Genomic DNA, 8,302 nt, shown 5'->3' with positions numbered 1-8,302 from the left:
AGATAGAATTTGAAGACCAATCATATTCTAATAATGGTCAGGTGGAGAATCCTATCACCAATGAAGATGAAGATGAGGATGAACATGATCATGAGGAGGTTCAACAGGAAAATACACATGTGTTACAACAACAACAGCAAGAATCTTTGGATGTCACTAGGCCAAAGAGAAATTATAAACTAGTTCAAAAGTTTGGGTCAGACAAACCTCTGAGGCATTATGGGCAGGTTAACTTGGTGGAATATGCACTCTCGGTTGAAGATGATGAGCCGGTCACCTTCAAGTAAGCTATCAAAGACAAAGATATAGAGAGTTGGTTGGTTGCTATGGAGGAAGGATGCAGTCGCTTTACAAGAACAAGACATGGGAGGTGGTCCCATTGCCTATAGGAAAGCCTGATATCGGTTGTAAGTGGGTTGTTGAAAGGTTTGGAATGAAAAGTGCTAAGTTAGTGGTTACTCCATTAGCTCCACATTTTAGGTTTTCTGGTAATCAATCTCCCACTACAGCAGAAGATAAGGCATACATGGAAAATATACCTTATGCTAGTGCAGTTGGCAGTCTGATGTAGGTTATGGTGTGTACACGCCCAGATACTTCACAAGTGGTAAGTGTTGTTAGTAGGTTCATGGCGAATTCGGGAAAGGCACATTGGGAAGCGGTGAAGTGGATTTTGAGGTACTTGAAAGGTACCATTAACACTAGTTTGCGTTTTGGTGGAGATACATGTCAAATAAGTGGGTTTGTTGATTCAGATTATGCTGGCGATCTAGATAGACGACGATCTACTACTGGTTATGTGTTTCAAATACACGGTGCTCCAGTTAGTTGGAGATCGATGTTACAGCATACAGTGACACTCTCTACTACAGAAGTTGAGTACATGGCAGTATCAGAAAGAGTGAAGGAAACATTATGGCTGAAGGGTCTTCTAGATGACTTGGGTATGAAACAAGAACGTGTGAAACTGAGTTGTGATAGTCAAAGTGAGATTCATTTGGCTAAGAACCAGGTTCATCATGCTCAGACCAAACATATCGGTGTAAGGTATCATATTGTACGGGATGTCATAGAGGAAGGTCATATTTCTCTTACGAAGGTACATACTTATGATAACCCAACTGACATGTTAACCAAGGTTGTGTCAGGTAACAAGTTTCAACATTGCTTGAACTTGTTAAACATTATTCCATATTCGTCCAAAATTTGAATGTTTCAAATTATGAACGAGGTGGATTATTGTGGGAATAATATTTGGTAATACTAAATATGGAATGTAATTTATTCCGGTAAATTGTGGAGGAGTAATAGGAAGGATATAAGTGAGAGGCTTATATTTGTGGTTAATTTAAATCCATAAATTATTTAGCTTGTATGTCACTATAAATTCTTCATACATTTTGTAGACCAATAACAATAGAAATATATAGTGTAATAAAGTGATTCTTCTTTAAATATCTTTATTCATACAAGTATTGTTCAATTACAAGTCTTGTTCAATTTTAATGAGTTCTATATTTCATATCATTAACAGAAGCAAAATATCCGTCGTGGCTCTAACACACACCCAAAATCACATCCACACCGAACATCCCGGTACTACCACTGAGCCACCCACTCAACACCTCTTTCCGACCCACACAAACACCAGAAGATCCACCAATTTCACCAACACCAACTCTCCCAAATGAAATGCAAAGACCGTTATTTGAGATACAACTTAATATTCTTATAACTACTTAGCTGGTTTCAAAAAGTTCTTGAACCATTGAACAGATTGTTTTGGATATCTCTTCAAGATGGTAATCAACAAAATAGAGACCAAATCTTGAAGTGTATCCAGCTGCCCACTCGCAATTATCCAGGACCAGGCAAAATATCCCTTCACATTGCAACCATCATCTCTGCAATTAGCCAAATCAATACTGCATTAATTAACTTGTTAACTTAAAAAATTGATCATGGAAATAATTAACTTATCACATACTTAATAGCTTTTTGTAGATACGATAAATAGCCGCTGTAGTATCTAATCCGTTTCTCATCCTTCAAAGCTTCCTCCATGGAGATAAGTATACTATTGGGATCATCCATCCCTGTGAAACCATACTAAATAATATTTATACTTTATCTTAAACACCTAGAATCAACTATGTAGTTATTGCAGATGGAAATTCGAGATATCATTGAGTTTGAAGATTACCATTTTCGGTGATAAAGGTAGGAGGGCTCCCATATTTTTGCCGAATCTTTTCTTGCATAAAATGTGGTGTAATGGTTGATTCCAACAAAATCTAATGAACCCTTAACAAGAGTAGACTCAGATGGAGAAAATTTTGGCAGCCTGTTTCCTACTCTACTTCTCATTGAACTTGGATAATCTCCAAACATCAAAGGATCAACAAACCTATCATTAACACATTTAACAATCAGATTCAGTTATTATTTCTTTCTTAAGCCTTAACTTCAATGATTGATTTTCAATAGTGGATATGCGAATTTCAATCTATGAATGTACTATGTGAATGATAACTTACCAGCCTAGCTGAAAATCTTGAGCTCTCTGTGCCGCTTCAATGTCTTCTTGAGTGTTTGTGGCAGGCTCGAACCAAATGACATCAAAAGCTATCCCAAGTGATCCACCCTGTATATTCTGTGGAAAAGCTGAGTTATTAGTGGCAGCTTATTTTCTGTGGAAAAATCATCTCTCTCTCTGAAACTTTACCTTATACTTTTTCCTGTAAATATCTGCTACTGATGCATGAGAAATTAGGACATTGTGAGCAACAATGTAAGGTTCGGTAGCAGAGTTCCCTGCCCTACAAAACAGATGAAGGAGAATAGAGCATCGTCCAGGCGCTTGTAAACCGACATCATATCCTTGTATAGAAAATGTATGTGGCTCATTAAATGTAATCCAGTGCTTCACCCTGTCCCCGAATTTCTGAAAACACGTTCAGCAAAAGTCGCAAAGTCCTTTCTGTCATGCACATCAATCATACAAGTTTGTTTTCAATTTCATATCCAGAATCATACCAATACTTTTAAATCGTGTTTAAAGTAATTTTAAACATTCTATACATGATCTCAGTGCTGAGCCAGCCCTTATACTTGTCTTCCAAGGCTTGAGGTAGGTCCCAGTGATAGAGGGTCACGTAAGGTTCGATTCCTACAAATGCAATCGATCAAGCAAACAGAAGCATGCATAACTAACTATACACAGATTTGAGCTACCTTTTGCCAGTAACGCATTGATGAGTTTATTATAATGATCCATTCCTGCCTGATTGATCGCGCCAGAACCATCTAACACATGAAATGTTTATGGTTTCAGATAACCTTTCCAAGTAGCTAGAACCAATAAAAAAAAACATCGAAAGAATGAAAGTTGCTTACTGGAAAAAATGACCAAGAAATAGAAAGTCTATAGGCATCCATTCCCAAGTCCTTCATGAGTTGTATGTCTTCCTGTTTATCGAAATAAGAGCTAAGATGCAGAGTAATTGAACTAACAAGACTGTATACTACTGAAGTGTGATTAAGTGTGACTTACTTCGAATCGATGGTAGTGATCCACTGCAACATCAGCATTGCTGAAATCTATTACCTTGCCTGTAACAAATGTGAGGTGGTGATCAGTAACCATAGAAATAATAATTATTGCACATATTTTTCTCTTTGTTTTCACGGTCGGTATCAGGTCCATTGGACTGACTAATCCGGTTCAGAGGTCCAGTTCAAACGTAAAGTGGTTCCGACTCCCTCCGGATAACCGTTGCGGAGGATGAAACCGTGATCCTCCATACCAAGTCCGGCGTCAATCAACACTAGACTTATAATTAGTATACATATTGATTAATGAGTAAAATGAGGCATGCAATAAATGTTACCAGAAGTATGAGAAAATGTATCCCATACAGATGGAGCCCTTCCATCTTCTTTCACTGCTCCTTCATACTAAACAGTACACACAACACAAGTTAAAATAAATGAACTAAAATATGGTCGAAAATACATGTTAATAGTATAATTTTATGGGTAATGCTAACTAGGGCACAAGTTAAGAAAACCACTTATAAAAAGTAAGTTTGTATTGGAAAAAACAATTCAAAAATTAATTTTATATTTTTATTAAAGTCAATATATAATTTCCAAGATAACATTTCTTCATTTGGTTCTTAACTTGTTCCCTAGGGGCACAAGTTAACATTACCCTAATTTTATTAATAAGTTTGAAAATGAAAGTTCAATTATGAAGATAGGACATTTATTAATTAGCAGTTAATTACTAGTTAATGAGAAATTGTGAAGTGAAAGTAACCTGAAAAGCTGAAGAGGCAGTGCCAAACAGAAATCCATTTGGAAAATCTGCCCTGTTAATCTCCACCGATAAACATATATGAATCTCTAATAATATTAATACTGGAACAACAATGCTTGTAAAAGCCATCAAATTTAATTAGGAGGATAGTGAGTGAGTGAAATTGGAAAATATGAGCACAGTATATATATATATATATATATATATATATATATATATATATATATATATATAGGAGACGAAATGGCAGAACAAAATAGTCTAATAATGGAATGGAATGACAACGCATAGGTGAAGGTGAATATTATAAATAGCAATGTTATTTTCCAAAGTCTTTTTCATGCCATCTAACCAATTAAAATAGTTGCTGGCCAAAAAATAAGGGGATTCCTATTATTATTATTATTATTAAATTGTTCACCAATTATAAAATCTAATGAACAATACACTGCCCATCATTCGCATGAATTCACGACTATTGCTTTCGCACTATATTTCATTATCCTATGCCTATCCTATTATTATAAATTTAATATAGCGATAAAACAAATCTTATAATATTTTATCCGAGAATATTTGTATAAGATAATTAGAGATCTCTTTTAATTTAAATAGAGATTCTGTGTTTGAATTCAGTCATCAATACGTAGCAGTGTTAAATTTTCTTGAAAAAGAATTTTGTCACCCATTGTAATTTTATTAGGCTCGAAATCTATGTAATTACGCGAAGAAGAGAATACTCAATTTTTAAATAAAAAAATCTTATAGTATTTGGAAATTCATTTGCTCATAAACATACGTTTCACTCATCAATGTATAGTAATCTACATAGTTTGCACACTATACATTAGTTTATCCAAAAATGAAATTGATAGACTGTTATTTTATTTTTCTTCTTTGGAATTTTTATGCACATTAATCTTTGTAATGACCTAGTGGTGGAGACTTGGGTTCTGAGCACTTTATCCCCAAGGCATAAGATGATGACACTTACTGTCTTATCCATTATCCATGTCTTCTTTGCAATTTAGGCTTGCAAGTATTAATATCTTACACTTCAATGCTTCTGCACATTTTCATTGAATTAGGAATTCATACATATTCATTTTCCACATCCAAACTTGAAATCGTTATGTCTAAAAAAACTTCTGAATATTTCATTTAGAACCCGTAATCCTTACTTATAAAATTAACTCCTTTACCCCATGATGAACGACACTTGTTGTGAAATACAACAATATTTGACCACATCATGACCTTTTGATGTGTGGCAAAAGAGTTAGTGGATGGACAAGATGTCCACCTCTTTAACTCAAGGCTTAAACATTTTCCAAGAAAATTGAGTCAGGGTGGTCATACACATTTAGACTTATAAAGGCTTATCTTTATGAGGCAGTGAACCTCCTTAATGAGAAAAAAAGAGCATGAGTTTAAAGTTGATGACCAAAGAGTACCTTAGTGGTCCTTTATCTAGGATGAAGATAATCATGGATCTTGATGAGTCTTAATTTGTGTATTAAGTTAGGCTAAAAGATTTTAATCTAACTTAGTGATTCTTTATCTTAGATGAGGATAACAATGAATATTTATGAGTATTAATTTGTGTGTTAAGTCGTACAATATAAGTGTTACTAAGAGGCAATCCAACAATTTAAGGTTTGTTTATAGTGTTGAGAATGTGTCAAGTGTGAATAATGTGGATAATAGTCCCACATTGGTCGATAATGTGGAGACTTGAGCATTTATAAGTGAGAGAATTCACTCACCTATCACCTTAAGATTTTGGGTGAATATGTGGTGTGTTGCTCTAGAAAAGGAAGTCTCACTATGTTCAATGATCCCTAGTGAAATATCTCCCCCAACATATGGTATCATGAGCCCTTGATTTCACTTGAGAGAAGACTTGAGCATTTATAAATGAATATCTCTGCGAACATATAATTTAGTACTTGTATGTTATAATTTATAGGCAAAATTGCGTAGTAAGGGCTCGTCACTTCAAATGACGAGGGCATGAAGAAGGTTTTTTTTTAATTTTTAATATTTTAAATACTTTATTAAATACTAATAATAATTAATATAATTGATTTTTAATTATTAATTCTATTTAAGTTAAAATCAGCATGTGATTTGGATACATTATTATTTTCACACCAAATCAAATACACATTCATATCTCCTATAAATACCAGTAACTTCCTAACTTAAATAGAATTAATAGTTAAAAATCAATTATATTAATTATTATTAGTATTTAATAAAGTATTTAAAATATTAAAAATTAAAATAAAAAAACCCTTCTTCATGCCCTCGTCATTTAAAGTGACGAGCCCTTACTACGCAATTTGGGAAGTGACGAGTACACAAGGAAAAAGGGATAGATTGGGAAATTATTTTCAGACTGGGGCATATTGGATAAAAAAAATTCAAGAACTCCAAACCACACCACCACGACCACCACCACAAGCACGCACCACCCCAAATCAAATTTTAACATTCTATTTTCAAAACCCCTTAAGAATCCAAAAATCTCTCTAAGCATGGCTAGATTCAAAATTTGTACCCGTAAGAATTCCTAAGAGAACATGTATGACTTAAATGTAGGGGTGGCAAAACGGGCTCGGCCCGCGGGGCATGCCCGTTTTTCCCGCACTTTTGTGCGGGGCGGGCCAAGGATTTATGCCCTCACCCTCAAATGTGTCCGCCCCGCCCCGCCCCATTTTTTTTCCGGGCTTTTGCGGACACGTGTATTTACATAAATTTTTGCATTTTTAGGCTTAAATAGTGTAGTGCCCGCGGGCTTTCCCCGCCCCGCCCTCACTTTTTTGCGGGGCGGGCCTAAGTTTTAGGCTCACATCCTCAACTATGACCGCCCCGCCCCGCCCCGTTTTTTTGCGGGCTTTTGCGGGGCGGGCCTAAACGGGGCGGGCATGCCCGTTTGCCACCCCTACTTAAATGCTACTGGTGTTGAGGTTTTTATCAATAGTAACTCATTGAGACGTTTCAATTAGTAATTAACCACTGAAACCTTCTCCTCATAACAGGTAAAAGTTTGTAGGTAACCATATACCTTTAACGGACAAACTGTATAAAAATTATACTCAAACTTAACAACCCTCACTCAAAGAAAGATGGAGGTGATGGTTAGAGGTAAGGTTGTACAATTCTTCGAAGGAACCATCAACATGCATTTTGGCATCCATGATACCAAAGATAATTACCAAGCATTTCCTGATGAAGCATATGAAAATGATGTCACAACAATCATTGAGCCTCCATGCATAGAAAAAACAAACTGGCTAAGATCAAACACTTCAGAAGAAAGAATGGTGCTTAGGATGAATCTGAAACATGTACCAAAAATATGGTATTAGATTCTAAAGCACTCCACGATATTAATTATACTTCATTGTGTCACCACTTTCCCGCCAATCAATATTAGAAAAATTATATGTGAAGATATTCTAGTTTGTGCTCATAGAAATTAAGGAATAATGTATTTCCCTCATCTCATCATAACACTCTGAAAATGGCATCCAACAAAAATGATGAAATCATCAAACCTACTATTGGGTTTGATAAAAAAATTGTGTTGAAGTTTTTGAAAGGGAGTGAGAAGAAAGGTCGCCTAAAGGCATGAGAGAAGACATTAAAACCTTCTGCCTCTATGGAATCTGGAAAAGTGCTATTGGAAATTATGTTTAAAATGCAGAATGACCAAATGATATTTTGGAGGTTTTCTAAGAAACAACATGTATGACACATGAGGGATATACTTCATGCATAAGGGAGGTGTTATGAATAGGCCCCAAATCTTTCAAAGTCACATTCTAGAAGGATTGGTTGACAACAAAGAATATGTGTCATCCTTAGCCAAAGAGTAAGAGAACATCCCTGACATAGGATAGAGAAAGAAAATTTAATAAATGAATGTTAAGTTTGCTACTAAAATAACTTCTCCTCAGGAGGCCGTTGGCGTCG

At 35.4% G+C, this 8,302-nt stretch overlaps 1 pseudogene; it reads right to left on the bottom strand.

The window, feature by feature from the left end:
- Positions 1 to 1,572: 1,572 nt before the first annotated feature.
- Positions 1,573 to 4,451, bottom strand: LOC127105343 (beta-glucosidase 40-like; annotated as a pseudogene).
- Positions 4,452 to 8,302: the final 3,851 nt, after the last annotated feature.

Source organism: Lathyrus oleraceus, chromosome 7, assembly GCF_024323335.1.
Source record: "Lathyrus oleraceus cultivar Zhongwan6 chromosome 7, CAAS_Psat_ZW6_1.0, whole genome shotgun sequence".
Lineage (NCBI taxonomy): Eukaryota > Viridiplantae > Streptophyta > Magnoliopsida > Fabales > Fabaceae > Lathyrus > Lathyrus oleraceus.
Note: the sequence above shows the minus strand (reverse complement) of the source record. Positions and strands in the feature narration are given on the sequence as shown.